Below are 19,563 nucleotides of genomic sequence, written 5' to 3'. Positions count from 1 at the left end.
TGTCGATTACATATTAAGGGCCGAGAGTTTTCCTAGATGCATCTCAACGCTGAGAATCCAATGCAAGTGTCCGTTCATCGATCAAATTTTGTTTGACCACCCATTCAATGGCTGCAAGGTTTAATGTTATGAAGATGCTACATGATCTGGAAGCCGAAACCAAGTGACAGAAGCCAAGGTAATAGATTTTGATGCCAAAAAGTCACCTGTCCAATCGAATTACAAATTCAAGGGTTGTTTGCTCCTCTATCTGGTTTGAAACCACTTATGGGGTAGTAAGAATACGAAGGGTTGAACTGGTTTTTTAAAGCTTTAAATGGTTAATGTTGATTAGAGGAAGAACTAATCCAAAAAACATGACAAATGGGGAGGGGTGCCATTTTTCAGCACCTCTCCAATCTATGAAATTTGGATTTTGCAACCATTGGCATCAAGCTTTATGCTTCTAAGACTGAGATCCTTGATTTCTTTGATCTCTATTGTGAAAAACAACAAGTAATTTGGTGCATTCTATGGAAAGATAGAAATTCCGCCTTTCTCTCTCCTCTTTCTCTCTCACCATAAACGTGGTTCATATGGGCTAAGAGGATGAGGGGGAATGGGTACTGGTTTGTGGATGAGATGTGAAGAATGGAACAAGGAAGCGCAAAAGAGGCATCAACGGCTATAAAAGAACATGAGTAGCTCCTTTTTTTCGAAATGCAATGCGCATATATACGGATTATAATATAAGTGTCTTTTATTGAACTTTTATTATGAAACTTTCATTTTTATGATGGAAAATGATTGAATATGCTTGAATATGCCTGAAATTATAAAATAATCAATAAATTTCAGCAACTCATGTATTGGAAGTCAAAAGCATAAAATCCACAAGGCAAAATTTAATAGGAAAATGATAATTTTATGGGCTTTTGTGGTTCAAATGGTGTTTCTATGGAGTTATATTGAAGATGATGCTAAATCATAATCCACTTAAGCTTCATAAATTTGAAAAGGTAAAAAAATATTATTTAAATGAATAATTTAAAAAATCATTAAAATAGTTTTTAATAGAAAAAATTAGTTTTCATGCGTTAAAAATTGCAATAAATTATGTATATGTGTGTGAATGTATAGTGAAGGAAGGATATGGGGATTTGCCTTAGCCTACCTTCATCTTTATGTGAAAGTGTGTGTTTATATCACCTTTCTACAATGAAAAATGACATGAAACACCCTCTTAAACCGGTGCATGATTGTGAAACCTAAACGACAGGGGGAAAGAGATTGTGAAGAGTTAAGTATCAATTTAATTCCGATTTCTATGCATATAAGATATTTAGGACTCACTTTATTTAAGTTTAAAGGGACAATAGCATGGATTAGTCCAGTGTTGTTTCTAAGCAACAAAGCAATACATTAGAAAGAAAATCATTGAAAGAATAATTTTCACATGATATGTTGACTGATTTGTGGTTAATTTGTTTGAGCATTATATGGCATTACACCTTGCATTTTCATTCTTACACATGGTATCAAGAAAGAGGAAGTCTCCTGGATGCATTGCAATTGGTTGTTAAAATTATTAACTAATTTGATGAGTGTGAGGATTCCTAAGCTATAGGATAGTACATTTTTCTTTGGGGACTCTTATGTGAGAAAACAAAATTATCTCCTAGAATGCTTTATCAAAAGAGTGGACAATGTTATGCTTGTGTTTTATGTTTAGACAACACATCCTGGGGCCAATCCTTATAGAGCGTAGGAGAGTTGTAGGAGCCACAATGATCAGTTGGAGGGTGCTCTATATGTATGTAAATTGAGATGTTAATTGTCTATATGTGTGGGATACTCCCTCTATTGGAGTTGGAAGGGGCAAAATCATTGGACTACAAATTGACACAAACTCGTGATTTATTTAGAGTAGTGTGTAGCCTCTAGACGCTCTTGGATGTGAGGTTGTGAGGGCGGTTTAGTGAGCATAGGAGACCCAACTAGATCCCTAGAGCCAATGTCAGGCTCATTTTAGGTCCCGACAACTGGTGCATTTGTCGGGAGCCACCGACAAGTGGTGGTTTCTGAATCTTGGTTAATAGAAACTAATCGTTTAGTGTATGCCAAAGAGCATTATAGATTCGTTATTTTCTAATAGACATCGGTAAGCAGAGATCCAACATCAAGAAAGGGATGCAAGGGCTAGACGACAAGCTAAGATTATTTTTAGAAGGTATTCTCCTACGAGTATAGTCTGATATCCTTGAGAAAGAGAGGCCTTGTTGACCCAATTAATATCCCGATCATTCCATCAAGGGGGGAGGAGGAAACTCTAGCATTTCCCTACTCCCAAAAAGTCAATCTATTTCGAGTGGGAGTGTAATCCCCCAGTACAAACCCCTAGATCAAACATAGTTATCATGATGATGTAACCCATTGCAATACCTATAATAATGCCAGATTTACAAGCCCCAAGTTTCCCTCTACCTATTTTTAATGGATTCGCATAGAAATATGCAGAGCTCCACATTAGTGAGTTTCAAAAATTAATGTCTAATTGCCGAATTCAAAACAAAGGACATCTCATGATGTTTTTCAACATGATTGTAAAAGGAAGAGCTGCAATGCGGTATCATGGCTTGGAAGTCGAGACCATAACCATGATCAACTTATTCTTTATGGCCTTCTAAACAGAGTTTGCCCTTCAGAGAGGTGGTCAATATTGTGGTTGTATGTTCTGAATGTGACACGTTAAGAGCCCCATGAGAATGCTCGAGCAACATATGCTAAGAAACTAAAAGAGATGTTCACAAATTGCAAACCTCTATTCCTATTCCATCTGTTGCTTAACTACAATACTTTTTACATGGATTATACTTTAATATCCAGGTGAATTTGAGTAGTGTTGCTCTTGCTGATATAGACATTGCTATTACATGAGCAGAGGAGGTAGAGTCGCACTTACAAATGACCTACCCATCTAGGGTTAACCTAAATTCGAGAGTCTAGGTCTTGGAAATAATTTTGCACTGATCAGTGGAAGTCAAGGTGTGACTAGTATACCTATAACCAATTTGAATGGAAGAGAAAACGTAATGTAGAATGTGCCCATGCTATCCGCTCCTCTTAATGTTGTTATGCCAATGGCTAGCCAAATGGTTCCACTAAATAATGGAAGCCAAATGATGAACTCTAATTAAGCCAAATAATTAGGCCAACTGAATGACAAGCGGATGGTAACAATGTCAAGCGTTTTTATAAAAAAAAATTGAAGAACCCTAGTCAAATTGTGTGTTTTGATTTTTTGTAGCTTAGATGGTTGTAAGACTGTTTGCTTTGTCGTTTTGTAATTTGATTTTTGAGTGTGAGAACTTGATGACCTTGGTTGAGTTAGGTATCTTTTGGACAGGTTGGAGCTAGAGTTTGCCAATAGTTATTGAACATCGTGGAATGTGTATGTTTTCTTGTCGAGACTCTTGCACTTCACAGGAATAATGGGTTCACGAGCACTTCACATTACACTTGTTTGATTACACTGCACTCGGGGGATGTCTCCTGTTTTTATCAAAATACTTCCATGCCATGGGTTGGGTTTATGCACGTTTTGCGCCATCATTGAGAGCTAGCATGGCATAAGGCCTGTTGTAGCTATATGCATTAAATTTTAGATGCACGCACACTTGAGAGAACACCTTTCATTGAGCATGGATTGTTTTTTTACACACACAAGAGTTGGGATGTTTATCACCAAGTTAGGAATCTTTGGATGAGTAGGTAAGGTGTTTGGATGAGTTTAAGGTCGTGAAGGTCACCACCAGTTGTCAGATGGATTGTTTTCCAGTCAACATCTTGAGGACCATTATTTTCTTGAGCAACAGTGAGAATTTGGGTGGGTGGAGTGGAGTACGATATTTCTTCCTAATGAGCATTGAGAGGTGAGGTTAAGGATTTATCTAATTAAGGACCTTTGTTTGCATTTTGCATGACGCACAAGCACATTTAGATAGGTTAGACACAATTTTTTCAGTGCATATATTATTTTTTGTGAAGCATTGATTGATTGGTTGTATATCATGGATTTAATATTGCATATTTCTCAAATCATGTTCGGATGGGCATAAAGTTCTATTTCATAGCATATTCCTTCTAGGGCACATTGCATATAAAAATAGGTTCATATGAAGAGAATGTCCATTTTGGAGACTCCATGGGTGTGTACTCCATAATGGAGTTTATAGAGGAAGGGACACGAAGAATTATGGATAAGTAAGAATACACAAGGGATGGTGTGATTCAGTGATGGCACAACATAGTGAAGTCATATGAGTAGATTAGAAAGTTGTAAAAGAAAATTTTGAAAGTGAAGCTACTTGAAATGTCAGAATGCTATCCGAACACGGGAAGGTTGAAGACATTGAGGAACTTGTGAATAGACTAAATTGGACCTTGTGGGAGCTTTCACTCAACCGCCAAGACCCACAGACCGCTTATTGTTTCAAGCGTTCCAAGCCGAGCACTAATGGCTACCTCTCACATAGCCGACGCGCCATCCATATCTACGGGTGTAGTGAGCTTGCGTTGATGCCGTTCGAGTTACCTCCTCTCCCGCGCACTCCAGTAGCTCCACGATCCAAGTGCAAGCTTCAAGCAAGCTCCATCCTCAAGCTCCAAGCTCCAAGCTCCATTGCCGCGAGCAAGACAAGAGAAGAGAAGAGAAGAGAAGAAGAGAGGAGAAGATGGAGAGCTTCTCCTCCTCGGTCCCTCACCCTCACACACTCACTCCCTCACACTCTCACACTCCCTCTCTCAAGCACAAGCTCAAGCAAGCAAGAACAAGAAGAAGAAGAAGAAGAGGAGAGCTACTTTTGGCCACACACAAGAATGAGCTTCTCATTCACTTTTCAACTTTATATACAAAACCCTAAATCCCTTTTGGGCGGTCATCCCCTTTTCCCCTAAGCCCTTTTTCCCGTTGTCCTTCTATCTTCCTAGCTTCCTTTCCACCGCCCGTCTACATTTACAAATTGCACGGGTGAGAGCCCGGCGCTCTTTTACAAGATTTCAGGGTGCGCCTTTTTATTTTAAAATGCGCCTTTCCCCTTTTGCCTTTGCCTTGGACTTTTAAGGTTGCCCTTGCGCTTTTGGCCTTTTCTCATTTTCTTTCTTCAGTCGGGCTACTTTTTTTCTGCCTTTGCCCTGTGTCTTTTCCACTTCCTTTTGCTTTCTTCGTGTTGGGGTTAACATTACCCCCCTCCTAGACGAGTGCCAGTCCCATAGCACTCACCGTCGTAGGTAGCAGGCTGTAGCATGCACCGAAGACGTGGGTGACAAGGACGCCTGTGGTTTCCGTGGAGGAGTGTTGGTGGTGGTGTGACAGAAGGTCCTGGGGGCCTATTGGTGGCCAAGGTGGCTGGTGGAAGGTTGTTGGAGTTGGTGGTAGGGCTATGCTGTGTTGGGGATTGCATTGATGGCCAGCACAAGTGTTGGTTTGTTGGGGATTCTGCACATGATGATTCTTTTCGGGCTTGTCGATAGTAAGGGACAAGTATCTAAGTTGAGTGTTGATGAAGAGCGAACAACACCTTATACTTGCAATTGGAAAACCTCACATGTGGTCTCTCCTTAAGGGGTATTGCTAGGCTTCTCATCGTGCACAAGACATATTTTGATTAGTTTGGAAGACAGGTCGAACTCTAAGCAAGCCTAGAGTATTGTCCTGCACTTGAGGACCCAAACTGTGGATATACTTCGGTGCAAATATTATGTGAGTGCTCGTGCATACTTAGATATTACATAGTTAGAAGACCGTGGGCTAGTTTCTCATAACAATTCGTGGATGAAGCAAAGTTGTCCATGTGGAGAAGGAGTACGCATGAAGGCATATGAGACATCCTTTGCATTGTGACTGCACGATGTAACATAATTGAATACAAGGACACCGCACTTTCAGTAATAGCTGGAAACTATTGGACTTGCTTGATGAGTATGGTGTACTTTTCATGGCCAATCGTGCGGTGCTTATCACCATTGATTGCAATGGTACTAAGGTAGAGTGCAAAAGAAAATTGTGCAAGAGGGTCAGGGTGACAGGTCTAACCCTAGGCGAGACAAGCTCCCTAGGTATGTCCTGCCCTTGATGTGCCTTGAACAATTGTGGGTGATTGTAAGGGGCTAGGGGACTAGGGACGAAGCCGGTCGACCAAGTTCACCAGATGTACCTAATTTGAGGACCCCTAGGTGCTGTGCTGTGATCGTGGGTGCTTCTTATCTTTCCATTCATTTCTTTTTCTTTTCTTTTCTTTTCTTTTCTTTTCTTTCTTTCTTTTTTTTTTTGATTTGCCTGAGTACAACCATTACAATATGTTGAGGCTATCAACCCTTCAATGGGTTGGAAAATGTCAAGCTTCGAAGGCTCAGAAAATGGATAGTACAATGATGATTATGCCCTAGCCTCGTTGTTAGAGAAGCAGTTGGAAAAAGGGGGAGATACACTTGAGATATTGCAACCCTCCTTGCGGCACATGCGATGTGGGTACAATTGAGGTAACGACTGCCATGAGCCAACTATAGAGCTTGACCCAAAAAGGGGGCGTGGCCCAGGAATGTGTTTTGGGCCATGCAATGTGGGCGGTTGGCAAGGGTGATTCGTGATTTCGGCAGGGTGGCTTTGCCGCGGCTCCTTGGAGGGTCGATGGTCTTGCGGTGATCGAGCATTGAACACTTTCGCCCAAAGATCTGTCCCATCCTGTATCCACTTGTCGCTTCATGAGAGTACAAGCATGGCATATGCCGCAACTATAATAAGCCAGTGCAATGCAAGGAGACATCACTGATCTGAATTCTATGGTGTTGACTTAGACATTTATCACCTGCGCTTGATTAGCTTTTTCTTTTGCTAAAGGCGTAAAATATATTAAACGCAGATATGAAAAGTTCATACAAGTCGGGAACATGTCAACACTTAACAAGTCGGGAACACTTAACCATTTAAAAACAAAAAGTTATGGCCAGTTATCATTTGATAAGTCCTTTATGCATCATGGGCTACTCGATTTGTACGAGGCGGGGCGAGTTTGGGTGGCCGGGTGATTGGGGCTCTGCTGGTGTGGGGCTCCCGTGGGGGTGAGCAGGAAACATGTCGGCCGGGACATGAATGGTGTAATCCCGGCCCGCTACCGTCTCCAGAATGTCTTTAAATAATTCATTAAATTCTTCTCTTTCTCGAGCTGCCCTTTCTGTGTTTGAGCATCTGGGGCCCGAGCGGGAGCTGGGAGTTCGTGCCACTAGTGCTGCCACATGTTGCGCGTTTCGAGTCTCGACTTTCTTGACTCGAGGATTCTTCGGCCTTCGCCCTGGGCAGTGTCGCTTAGGGCCTCGCTTCTTGGCATACCTCTTGATGGTGGGGCACATAGCGCTCCGGTGGAGGGGCGCGTGCCACATGCTCCCGCCTTCTGCAAGAAGAGCGTCTTTGCATGCTAGATCTCCATGATTCTCCATGCGTTCCGTCTGGAAGCCTGCAAGATGCAATCCAAGGGTTAGACCTTGATACAGGATACAACTGTTCGCATGGAAGGGATTTTAGTGTGGTTTATCAAGCGCCTGTGACAAGAAGGGGAGGGGTGAGGCATGCAGTGTTTCGTCGTAAAGGGATGGCCCCCATGATGATGTTCGGTTTGCCTCCAGCCATTAGCCGATATTGGCTTATGCAAAGTTGTGTGGACTGGTTATCATGGAGTGGGATAGGGCACATCCTCGGAAGGGTAGACCAAAACGGGAAGAAGGTGTATAGAAAGGGACTGCACCCTGTCTACAACATCAGTGTTGTTGGTCAAGGCCTCCTATGGCGGTAATGTGGGTTGCATGCCCTTCACTTGGAGGTGGGAATGGTCACACAGCTTTTAAATGTGTGATGAGAAGAGGACTTGAGGAGCTTAGCCTGTCAGACCCAACTCTTCTGCCTGCGCTTGACTATCATTGCTTGTGTGTGTCGATATTGTTTATACAAGGTGACACAAGAATCAGTGTTTATTTATATACATATTTATGAATCCATGTCACTTCACGAGGATAAGAACCAAGTGTAGAACTCGGGGTTGTGGCAGCTGACTTAATACTGATAGATATTTTGCCACGTTGAGTAGCATGGAACCTTGACCGAGTCTACTGGCAATATGTAACTCCTCCTCAGTGAGAACCTTATCAATCAAAGGGCCCTGTAGCCTAGTCCCAGCTAAGTCCATACCCCGAATGTCAGTGAGCACTCGAAGGGAAGTTGGTGCCACGTAGGTTGGGTCTCTTTGAGACCGCCATTTGGCCAATCGCTCTTCTGAGACCGTCATGATCTGGGCCCCTAGTTCGGCCATTACAACGCGGCTTTCGCACCAACGCTGCTCAAATTGACTCTGGCCTGCTGACAGTTGCTTTAGTAGCTCTATGTCTACGAGATTCGGTCGACAGAGCACTTCATTGAACGTGACGGTTAAGCGTAGTTCGTCAGCTTCCTCGTCAGGGATGAGTCGCATATATTCATGCAGGAGCCTGTCGTAGTGCCCGTTAAGATGTTCTTGTTCTTCCCATGACATAGGAAAGGTCAAGTAATCTCCAAGCTACTCCTTGGGGATCGTGCCCATGTCCGCAAGGACGTAGACACGCGCGACCACTTTGAGCTTAGCCTCCAACTCCATTAAGCATTCTGCGACACTTCTATGTTCAATGAGGGCTTACTCAGTTACTATCTCATGCAAAGTTCTAAGAGTTTCCTTAGGCTTTAGCATGGCTGGGGGCTCAGGCCTAGATGAGCAAGATTGGTCAACGCTAGGATTTCTTATGCTCTTGGGGTTCTCACGTTTCTCCTGAGGTTTTGCTGCTATTTCGTCATGGTTCTTCTCGGATGTGACTGGTATAGATTTGTCACCCTGTTGTGACAGCGTTGTATCCACTCTTGATTGATCAATGTGAGTTCTATTCTCAGTGGATAGAGTGCTGCAAGCAACTGTTGATGGCAACTGTTGCTTTGGTTTGTCAGAGCACACAGGTGTGTCTGAGATTTCACCGCTATTAGGAGAGGCATCAGTGGGTTCATTGGTGGATGGACTCGATGCTTTATTCATCTGCTCTCCAGTGCCCTTCGTCTCAATGTTCTTGGGGTCCACAACCACCTGCATCTGTTGCTGTTTTCTCTGCTTTCTCCTCTTTTTCTTGGTCAATGAAGGTGCCTCTCTCAACGACTCAGGACCCTGGGCTATATTGACCGTTGATGTGCTTGGTCGGGCCTCAGCATTTCCCTTCTCTAGTGTGTCCTTACGGGACATGGCCGTGGCCTGCTGAATAGCCTCGCTAGGTTGTGAGAGCCCCTTCACCTCCCGTTTCAGAGGGTTTAGCTCTTCTGCCAGCTCCCTTGAGTTTAACTCCTCCAGCCTAGGCTTTAGGCCCTTTGAAAGTGCTGGAGTTTTCGAGGGAGTTGGTTGCGACACCTCTTCCATAGGTGAACTTCTAAGGACACGTTCCACATAGGGTATTGTCACAGCCAAGGGCTGTGATTGCTGTGATCCCTGATTGGAAGTAGTAGCAGCTAGTTTAGTGGGCTGGCTACCCTTGGTGGATTGCGGTGTCAAGTCCCTAGGGCGATCAGAAGTGGTCGTGTCTTTTGTTGCCCTTTGAGCACTCATCTGTGTAGATCGAGCATGAGTTGATCTAGTCACATTCGGTTGCTCATGCATATCCTTGGGTCGAGAGCTACAGATGGCGTCATGTCCCACCTCTTGGATATTTGGAAGCTTAGATGGAGATAAAGATTGGTATTGAGTAGTTTCCCTTGACAACCGCTACTGTGCTTCCTGTGTTCGTTTGGAAAAAGAGGATATAGGAGACCTAGGACTCATAGGTGGGCTTGGCACTGGCTGAATGATTTGCTCGAGGCTATTAGGCGATTGTGCCATTTGCTTTGTTGAGCGATCAGCCTTGCCTTGAGCAATGTTGTGCCTATGATGCTTGTTCTCCCCTTGGGAAATCAAAGGCTCCTTGGGCACTAACGATTTTTGTGCCTGCTCAATGGCTACGTATGACATATGTCTATTTAGCATGCTAGGCTGGGGGTCTTTCCTTAGAACAATCATGTCTGGTTTCTTGTCTTAAGACCTAGAGTTTCTCTTAGATTTCCTCATGTGCCATGCTTTTGAGGCACTCTGGCCTTCAGCTGATAGAGGCGGTTTAGCAGGGGATTTTGGTACCCAAATCCATTGGTTACCTGCGTAGTATCCTTGAGCACGTAGCAACGCCTTGGATATCCATCACGGCGTTGTGCTGACTCTCCATCGATGCCTTTGTCTATAAGGCTTGGGCTTCTTTTGGGGTCTTCTACGATATTTGTAAGTCCAAAGCCTGTCCTTGGCATTGTCTCCTGACCTTCTTATTTCGGGCATGGCCTCACTCACTGGTTCTCGTTGTTCGACCTGTGCTTGTATCAACTCTTCCAACAAGTCCTTGCTCTCATTACTAGGCTTGCTTGGTATGTCAGAATGCTCCTTTCCCTTCCTTCGAGGTTTGGTGAGGTCACCCTTGCTAAACATTGTGATTATCCTCACACTTGGTAGTGTTAGGTGTATCCTCTGTGCTATATAGTCAGCCTCACACTTGGTAGCCTTTTTGAAGGGCCTTCCTAGGAGGATTTCCTTTCCACCATTCTCGCTATTGGGAGGAACATAGAACAGGAGTGGCAAGCTTTCTGTTTCAATTGTTACAAGGATTCTGCACTTCCCTAGAAGTGCTTGTGGGTGTTCCTCGTAAGGATTAAGAGTTGCATCAGTCGGTGTGAGCTCTGGTTGGCCTAGTAGGGTCCATGATTCATAGGTCAAGATGTTAAAATCTGCTCCTTTATCAATTAGAGCATCAGTAGTATGCTCTCTTTTCGCGGTGAGTTTGACCCTAAGATAAGCAGGTGGTACTATGTCTCCTTCTTCCAGGTCTTGGCCTGTAAATTTAAGCCTTCTGACAGATGCCCTTGAGTTCTCGACTGCACGACCAGATGTGGATTCTCCACTACTGTCTTGGATCGTCAGTGCAGTGCTATTCAAGGTACATCTCTCGTCAAGAATGTCATGTCTAGTCATCTTCGCATTTGTAGCTTGCTGAAGTTGCATTTTGCTCTGACTAGACACGATTTGAACACAATGTCTTTGTGTTCTCGTGGTGTGGCCTTTTTGCCCTTGATGGCTAGATTGGCCCATTGATGTTCTAGGGTCTCTGTTTCTCTGTGTTCGGGTATGGGCTTTTGGTTGTTCTATTGCAAGTGAGACTCCATGCTGGTGTAGAGCCATTACTTCACTAGGGTCCAATTTGGAAGACCTGTCACGGTGCGCGTTTTCTCTCCAACCTACTCGGGGGAGGTGCGGAGGGGTAGAGCCCCCTTTGCGGGGGTCCGGGGGGAGCAGTCCCCCCCGGCCCGCAGGGCCGTTACGATAAAATCCTGCACAATTTGGAGGACCGTTTATAGCCAAATTTTGAACTACGTACTCTAAAATTTAGCCCAGTGATGGATCTGTGATGTGCCTTTAGCTCTACGTAGCCTTTGGGGTCAATCTCAGGGTTTAGATGTGTCAAAATTTGTGTTCTAGATACCTGTCCGATTTTGACACTTTTTTGTTCGATTCTCAGATGTCCAATTTTCAGGAGTCCGATTATCAAAATCGGACGTCGGATTTTGGGTTGGTCCGATCGGCCCAGTGGTCCGATTTTGCTCACGTCTGATTCTGAGAATCGGATCGGATAGGGTGGTCCTGGTCCGATTCTAACTGGTCCGATTGGACGGGGTAGTCCGATTGGTCCGATTTCCAAAATCGGACGGGCTGGTCCGAGTGGTCCGAGCCGGAGTGGTTGGTCCGATCGGACGGGGTGGTGCGAGTGCCACATGGCACGTCCGATTGGGCTAGTCCGATTCTGGGAATCGGACCAGACTGGTCCGACTCACTCTCAGTCGGACAGTCCGATTCTGGGAATCGGATGGTCCGACTCCAGAACTCAGGTAATCAGACCACTGCGAGTTGGTCCGACTGCGTTGGCGGCGGGCGCGATTCCCGCGCGTTTGACCCCTCCTCACTGTCTGCTGCACACAATCACCACAGACTTTCTAGATCTGATTAGGGCACTTGTTGGAAAACACCAGACTCACCTGGAGCAGCACGAATCGCCGGCGCCTAGAAATCGGGGTAGCACTTCCTCGTCCTGTGAACCAGAAGCTCTCTCTCTCTCTCTCTCTCTCACAAGGCAAACCAAGGAACTGAGGTCTGTCCTGGCCTCCCAGGCCTCTTAAGGTCCTTTCCCAGCACTGCAGAACCTTACAGCTAGTTCCCTGTCCCTGTCTCACCCAGAAACTTGAATCTGGTCCCCTGTTTCCCTGTTTTAGCCTGTTATACAGCAACAGAGAACCCTACTGTTTGCTTGTTTTTTTCTTTGTTTTTTCCTATCCTAAATGCATCCAAATCACAAACTAAATACCTACACTACTCCATTCCACAGCATAAATCTCAAGAAAGCAAAACACCTACTTGCCAAGGAGATCGAATACCATCTTCAACCCCCTCGCTTCCTACCTATCTATCTCAAGCACCGGTTCGGGGAAAACCCTATTCCAATGCTCGATTCAAAGCGCGCAAGCGCTCAAGGCTTGAATCTGTTTGTCCCGGCAACGGAACCAAAATGTGGGAGCTTTTACTCAACCGCCAAGACCCACGGACCGCTTATTGTTTCAAGCGTTCCAAGCTGAGCACTAATGGCTACCTCTCACATAGTCGATGCGCCATCCATATCTACGGGTGTAGTGAGCTTGCCTTGATGCCGTTCGAGTTACCTCCTCTCCCGCGCACTCCGGTAGCTCCACGATCCAAGTGCAAGCTTCAAGCAAGCTCCATCCTCAAGCTCCAAGCTTCAAGCTCCATTGCCGCGAGCAAGACAAGAGAAGAGAAGAAGAGAGGAGAAGATGGAGAGCTTATCCTCCTCGGTCCCTCACCCTCACACACTCACTCCCTCACACTCTCACACTCCCTCTCTCAAGCACAAGCTCAAGCAAGCAAGAAGAAGAAGAAGAAGAAGAAGAGGAGAGCTACTTTTGGCCACACACAAGAATGAGCTTCTCATTCACTTTTCAACTTTATATACAAAACCCTAAATCCCTTTTGGGCGGTCATCCCCTTTTCCCCTTTTTACATGGCCAGCCGCCGCAGCCTAGGCCCTTTTTCCCATTGTCCTTCTATCTTCCTAGCTTCCTTTCCACCGCCCGTCTACATTTACAAATTGCACGGGTGAGAGCCCGGCGCTCTTTTACAAGATTTCAGGGTGCGCCTTTTTATTTTAAAATGCGCCTTTTCCCTTTTGCCTTTGCCTTGGACTTTTAAGGTTGCCCTTGCACTTTTGGCCTTTTCTCCTTTTCTTTCTTCAGTCGGGCTACTTTTTTTCCGCCTTTGCCCTGTGTCTTTTCCACTTCCTTTTGCTTTCTTCGTGTTGGGGTTAACAGACTTTGAATAATATTTATCATCATCCTAGAGGTATTAAACGAGAGAGCATTGCTGGGGCTCTCATGCATTTTGTGAAGGGGTACCTTCCAGCTGCTCTGAACAAATGCTAAGAAACAAAGGATGGGAACAACAGGTTTGGATCAATTGTTTTAGCATCAATTCCATCTGAGAGTGATCGGTGGGTAAATTTTGAGATTATTGGAAGCCTCTTACTTGAGAAAAAGGGTGTTGTATCAACAAAGTATCTTGTGGTTACCTACAAAAAGTGTGTCGATCTTGATTACAAAGAGCAAGATGGAGAGGAGCTTGGAAGATTTGCTATTACTACCCAAGGGATTTTAGATAAGTTTTTTCTTCTCGATTGACATGGGGTGGTATGGGTATGAACATGTATGCATCATTTTCGTATTTAGGACAACACGAGGATGAGTCTGTTGGAGGGGATGAACTTATTGAGAAGGCATATAGCAATTTGTGGAGCACTAGTATGATGAAATCATTAAACAAAATACCGTTCCTAAGACGCCTTTGGTGGCATGAATCAGATCGCAGTGCCGTTAATCGTGGGCTCATCAATCATGAGCACAAACGATTTTTTGAAGGCACGAATGCCATGCTGACCTTACTCATGGGCAAGATCATGGCGATACATACACGCAGGGCGCCCAAAACTGACCATCTTTGATTGAAAAGCTTTACGGCTAATCAAAAGGTTAAATCTAGCCTTCTAGGCTTTTAGTGTCTTGCCTTAACGTTATAACTTTTAGCCTTAGAGAAAGTAAAGCCATAACAGCTTAATGCTTTTTGAAAGGCAAGCTCGTGTGGAGGGGTGTATTAAGAGAAAGACTATATCACGAGGAGATGTGAGAAGAGCCTTGGCTTACCCTACTCCTTGGATAAACTTGTATCTTGTGAGGAGAGTGGAGGGTCGCATGCGAGAGATTGAACTCCTGTCGTGCTAGTGAGAGGATTTGGAACTTGAAAGTTGAAGTGCCGAGTGTCGGCTCAAGGTTATTTTAAGGCATGGAAATTTCATACAATTGGTTTTGTCTTTGAAGTTTGTGTTTTCGAACATTGTAAGGTGTGTGTGATGCTCTACTCGGATTGAGTTCTTTGTTATTTTCAAGCTACGAGAGACATTGTGTGTCGTTTGGTTTTGTGTGTGGTTCGTGTGGTGTTTGTAGAAACATATAAAGATTTTGTGTTGTGTTGTACATCTGACAAAGTCAATAATTCGAACCATCACTCCTTAACATCTCATTATCAAGTTGTGAGTGATGCTTGCTCTCAATTACCACTCACGTAACAAAGGTCATGAGTTTAGTGCGTCAAATGTTTTTGGTGCAGTCAAGGACATAATGAAGCATTAAACTGATATGATAATGGAGCAATATAGACAAATAGCCATACATGTTAATTTCCTAAAGAAGCAGCAAAATTTGATACAAACTCGACATCAAATCTTGAAGAGGGTGGTCCATCAAGATTTGGTTGTAAGGGGTATGGTAGTTGAGAAACTGCCCCAATGTCAAATGCGATATATGTGGAAAGTCCGCGACCATCTAACTAGTACTTGATGGAGTAAGATTAGCTCTCTTTAGTAAAAGGGAATAGGCAGATATGTCCGATTAATCATCGAGCACAAGGGAATAACCTTCAGCAGGATGAGGGACCAAAGAAAATATTGCAAAGATGAAAAGCTATCATAGAAGAGTTGCCTAGTGGTAGTAGTATTAGCCTTATTGAAGCTATATGTGTCAACACAACTGAGTCTTCCAATTTGTGAACCATTACAAGAGAATAGAAGGTTAAAGATGGCGATAGGGATAGTGTAAAACCCATTGAGACAAACCCTAAATAGGATGATAAGCATACACAGGTCCTTAATCTTGATGTGGAAGTCAGTCCTCTAAAAGCAGTTGATGGCAAAGCTTGTTCCAATAAGGAGCTGCCAAAGAAAAAGGTAAAAGCCAAGAAAGAGGCACCTAAGCAGGTTCAGCAAAACTAAGAGAAAGAATGGTCTGGTGGGAGAAGAGAACAATTGCTAATTATCATGCATTTGACTTAACCAATTCTCTTTGCGAGATAAATCTTGATGTGAACCTCCAAGTGTTTAAGTTATCTCCAAGAGTGTGTAAAGAGTTTAAGAAGATCTTTCACACTGGGTATATCATCGAACCCTTGGGAACAACACATGTGGGAGATAACTAGTTTGAATATGCTGAAAAGCATTGTCCAAGGGTGGCAATATATGCTAACATCATATTAGTGGATCATGCCATTGTGGATACGGGATCCTCTATTGACAAGAATTCAAAATTGATGAAAAGTCTGGGACTAGAAATCCGAAAGAATGCCTCCACAATTCTCCGAATGATGGGTTGATGACAATCTAAGTTAATTGGAAGATTGCATTACCAAAGTCCATAAGACTGTTGTTAATGTGGAATACATTTTGGACCTTAGGGTTATTAGGTTTACAGGGTGTCTAAGCTATCAAATATTATTAGGGAAGGCCATGGATCTTGCAATCCAATTGTCGAGTTGATATACTCATTGATTGTCTATGGTAGAGGTGTCAAATGTGTAATAGTGGATGTATACCCTGAATCTCCTCAAAGCAAGAGAGTACCCTTTGGCAGAATTAGATGAATTAGAGGATCCTTCTAGCAATGAGACTTTGTCAAACGATGAATCAAGAGAGGGATCCACTATAGAAGATGTTTGCTAAGTGATTTTGAATAAGCTGATAGAAGCTCAAGACAAAATCAGAGCAGGCGTGATTAAACTGGATCTCGATACGTTGAATGAGCCATGAATAATTAAATTAGGATCTATGCTTAGTCTGGAAGAGAAGAAGGACTACGTGTCCTTGATCCAAGAATTTCGTGGTATTTTTGGCTAGAGCTATGATGAGCTAAGGGGTATTCCTCCTACTCTGGTTGTGCACACTATTCCCCTAAAGGAGGGTAGTTGGTTTGTTCAACAAAAAGTGAGGTATATGCCTTTTGAGCTAAGGGATTGACTATTTGAGAAACTATAAAAATTATGTAAGAGTGGCCTAATATTTCCTATACAACACACAGAGTGGTGTTCGCTAGTAATTATTAAGAAATAAACAAATAAATCCGACTTTACATAGATTTTAACGAGCTCGATATGCAAACGGTTGAAGATTACTATCCATTACCATTTATTGATCAGATTCAAGATCAATTAGTGGGCAGGGATATCTATTTGTTTATGGACTGCTTTGCCAATTATAACCAAATGGCTATTGTAGAGGAAGATAAGTTGAAAATAAAATTTATCACTATATCTAGTAGCTTTGTATATCATGTTATAGCTTTTGGATTATGCAATGCACCAGGGTCTTGGCAATGTACGACTAATAAAACTTTATGTGATATTTTCCCAGAGAAGTTGAAAGCCTTTATTGATGACCTTAGGGCAGCCACCACAAGGGAGAAACATGTGATTATTTGGAGAAAATGTTTCAATAGTGCCGGTAGTTTTGCATTGCTCTCAATCCAAGAAAGTGTGTTTTTGGAGTGCCCTATGGTTTGTTGTTGGGCCATGTTGTTTTCTCGGTTGGAATTGCAACCAATCCTAAAAAGACAAAGGTTATCATTGCTATGAGTTCGCCATGTACTCCTAAAGAAGTGCATAGCTTTTTATTGCCAATTAGATATGCACCTAAAAGGAGTGAGATATTTTATATATTTTCAGTGGCTATGATATATAGTATCAGCAAAATTGTTTAGCCCAGATTTGGGAGGAAAAGTGGCACCATTTGATTGCATTTGCTAGTTTGCAAATTGGGGATGTTCGAGATTACTTATATATACATGGAGAAACTATGCCTTGGGATGCTCTTTGTAACAAAGAAATTCAGGTACTACATCCTATATGAAAAGGTAGTACTTTATACAAAGGCAGAGGGGATGAGGCTATTGATGAATAAGTTGTAGCCACCTAATAGCCTAGGGAAGTTGTTGATCACTTTGCAAGAGTTTGACTATGAAATTAGGAGTAAGCTGCCAAAGTTATAGGGCATCATTGAATATTTTGTGGATTTCAAGGATCCGAAGGAAGTCTTGGGTAAAGGTAATGACCTCGAGGGTCTATTCAAAATCCATATGGCCTCCATTCCATCTTGCTATGCGTCCATAATGAATTGTCTATCCATACAGGAGAGGCTAGAACCGCTTTGTTGAAGGCTAAAAAGAGAAAAATTAGGCATCAAGCCTTAAAATTGTCCTTGATTGTAAGAACACTATATCGGCAAAGGGGTTGATGATGTTTATCGCTAATGTGTTATGAAAAATATGGAAGGGCAAGAAGCAAGTTTTTTTTTGCAACCCCTCTATTCTTATTCCATATAGTTTTTTTTTTGCAATCCACCTCCACTTTCACTTCTACCACCACCACTGCCGTCACCGCTAGCTCTACCACCACCGCCGCAGTCATTACCTGCACCACCACCTTCTCTCTCTCTCTCTCTCTCATGTTTGCAATATGAAAACATTTGTACAAGCACTCCAAATCAATAGAGCTTGTATTACATTGGATTGTGATATGTGTTGCAATGAACAATTCTCTCTCTCTCTCTCTCTCTCTCTCTCTCTCTCTCTCTCTCTCGTTTGCAAGACAAAAGTATTTGTGCGAGTACTCTAGGTTTGATAAAACTTATTTTACATTGGATTATAACATGTGTCACAACAAATAGTTTGCTCTTTACTTGTAAATAGTTCTCTCTCTCTCTCTCTCTCTCTCTCTCTCTCTCTCTCTCTCTCTCTCTCTCTCTCTCTCTCTCTCTCTCTCTCTCTCTCGTTTGCAAGACAAAAGTATTTGTGCGAGTACTCTAGGTTTGATAAAACTTATTTTACATTGGATTATAACATGTGTCACAACAAATAGTTCGCTCTTTACTTGTAAATAGATCTCTCTCTCTCTCTCTCTCTCTCTCTCTCTCTCTCTCTCTCTCTCTCTCTCTCTCTCTCTCTCTCTCTCTCTATTACAATACAAAATCATTTCTACAAGCAATCCCGGATCTAGATTTATATTACATTGATCTTTTGCAAGTGTACTATTGTTCCACAAACTAATAAACAATGATAGTAAAAGATTATCATAAATTTGATCGTAGCTAACCAAGCAATGTATGTTTGTATTTTCTCAATAAAATAAAATGCATTTACTATAAGCATTAGTAGAGTCATTGCTTTGCTAGTTACACTATAGGTTACATTGAAATAGTTTTTCTCTTTCCAAATATGAGATGTAAGTTATCTTCAGTAAGCATGGATTGGTGTGTAAATATGTATATATTTGCATCCATTCCAAATACTCACTATTTTTTTTTCTTTATACATGGCTCTAGCAACCTCATTGAGCATTACTTAAAAAATAAAAATAAAAACCTATTATTAAAGCTTGCACATTTGTGAATTATTTGTTGTGGTGGCAAGAAGGGATATTGATTGGTGAAAATAAATATAAATTTGATGCTCAATCAATATGCTTGATGAGAGAGAGAGAGAGAGAGAGAGAGAGAGAGAGAGAGAGAGAGAGACCATCATCTTGATCTCTCATTGTGCATGTCTTTGCTAACTTGACATCATGTTGTTGTAATATTAATATTCACAAGCTATAAAATATAGTTATACTTCTTTGAACTAATCATATGTGTGTACATGTGTATGTGTGTTATTAGGACCTCCAATGTACACACATAAATGCATGCACACACATATATGTATATATATTAATGAGAGACAGAGAGAGAGAGAAAGAGAGATTTTTAGTGATGATATTTTTTTAATAAGAGAGATATGGAAACAAGTTCTTAATGAGAGACACATACATGCATGCATGCATGCATGCACATGCACATACACATAGAGAGAGACAAATCAAGGTATTTGAATAAGTGAGAGATATAGAAACAAGTTCTTAATGAGACACACATGTGCATGCATGCATGTACACGCACATACACATAGAGAGACAAATCAAGACAGGCTTGTCTAGTATATATTACAGAACTAAAGACATATCTTTAAATATTATTGCTCAT

This window comes from Lygodium microphyllum, chromosome 10 (genome assembly GCF_053477565.2).
Source record: "Lygodium microphyllum isolate KBCC chromosome 10, Lygodium_microphyllum_v1.1.10, whole genome shotgun sequence".
In the NCBI taxonomy this organism is placed as follows: Eukaryota; Viridiplantae; Streptophyta; class Polypodiopsida; order Schizaeales; family Lygodiaceae; genus Lygodium; species Lygodium microphyllum.
Note: the sequence above shows the minus strand (reverse complement) of the source record.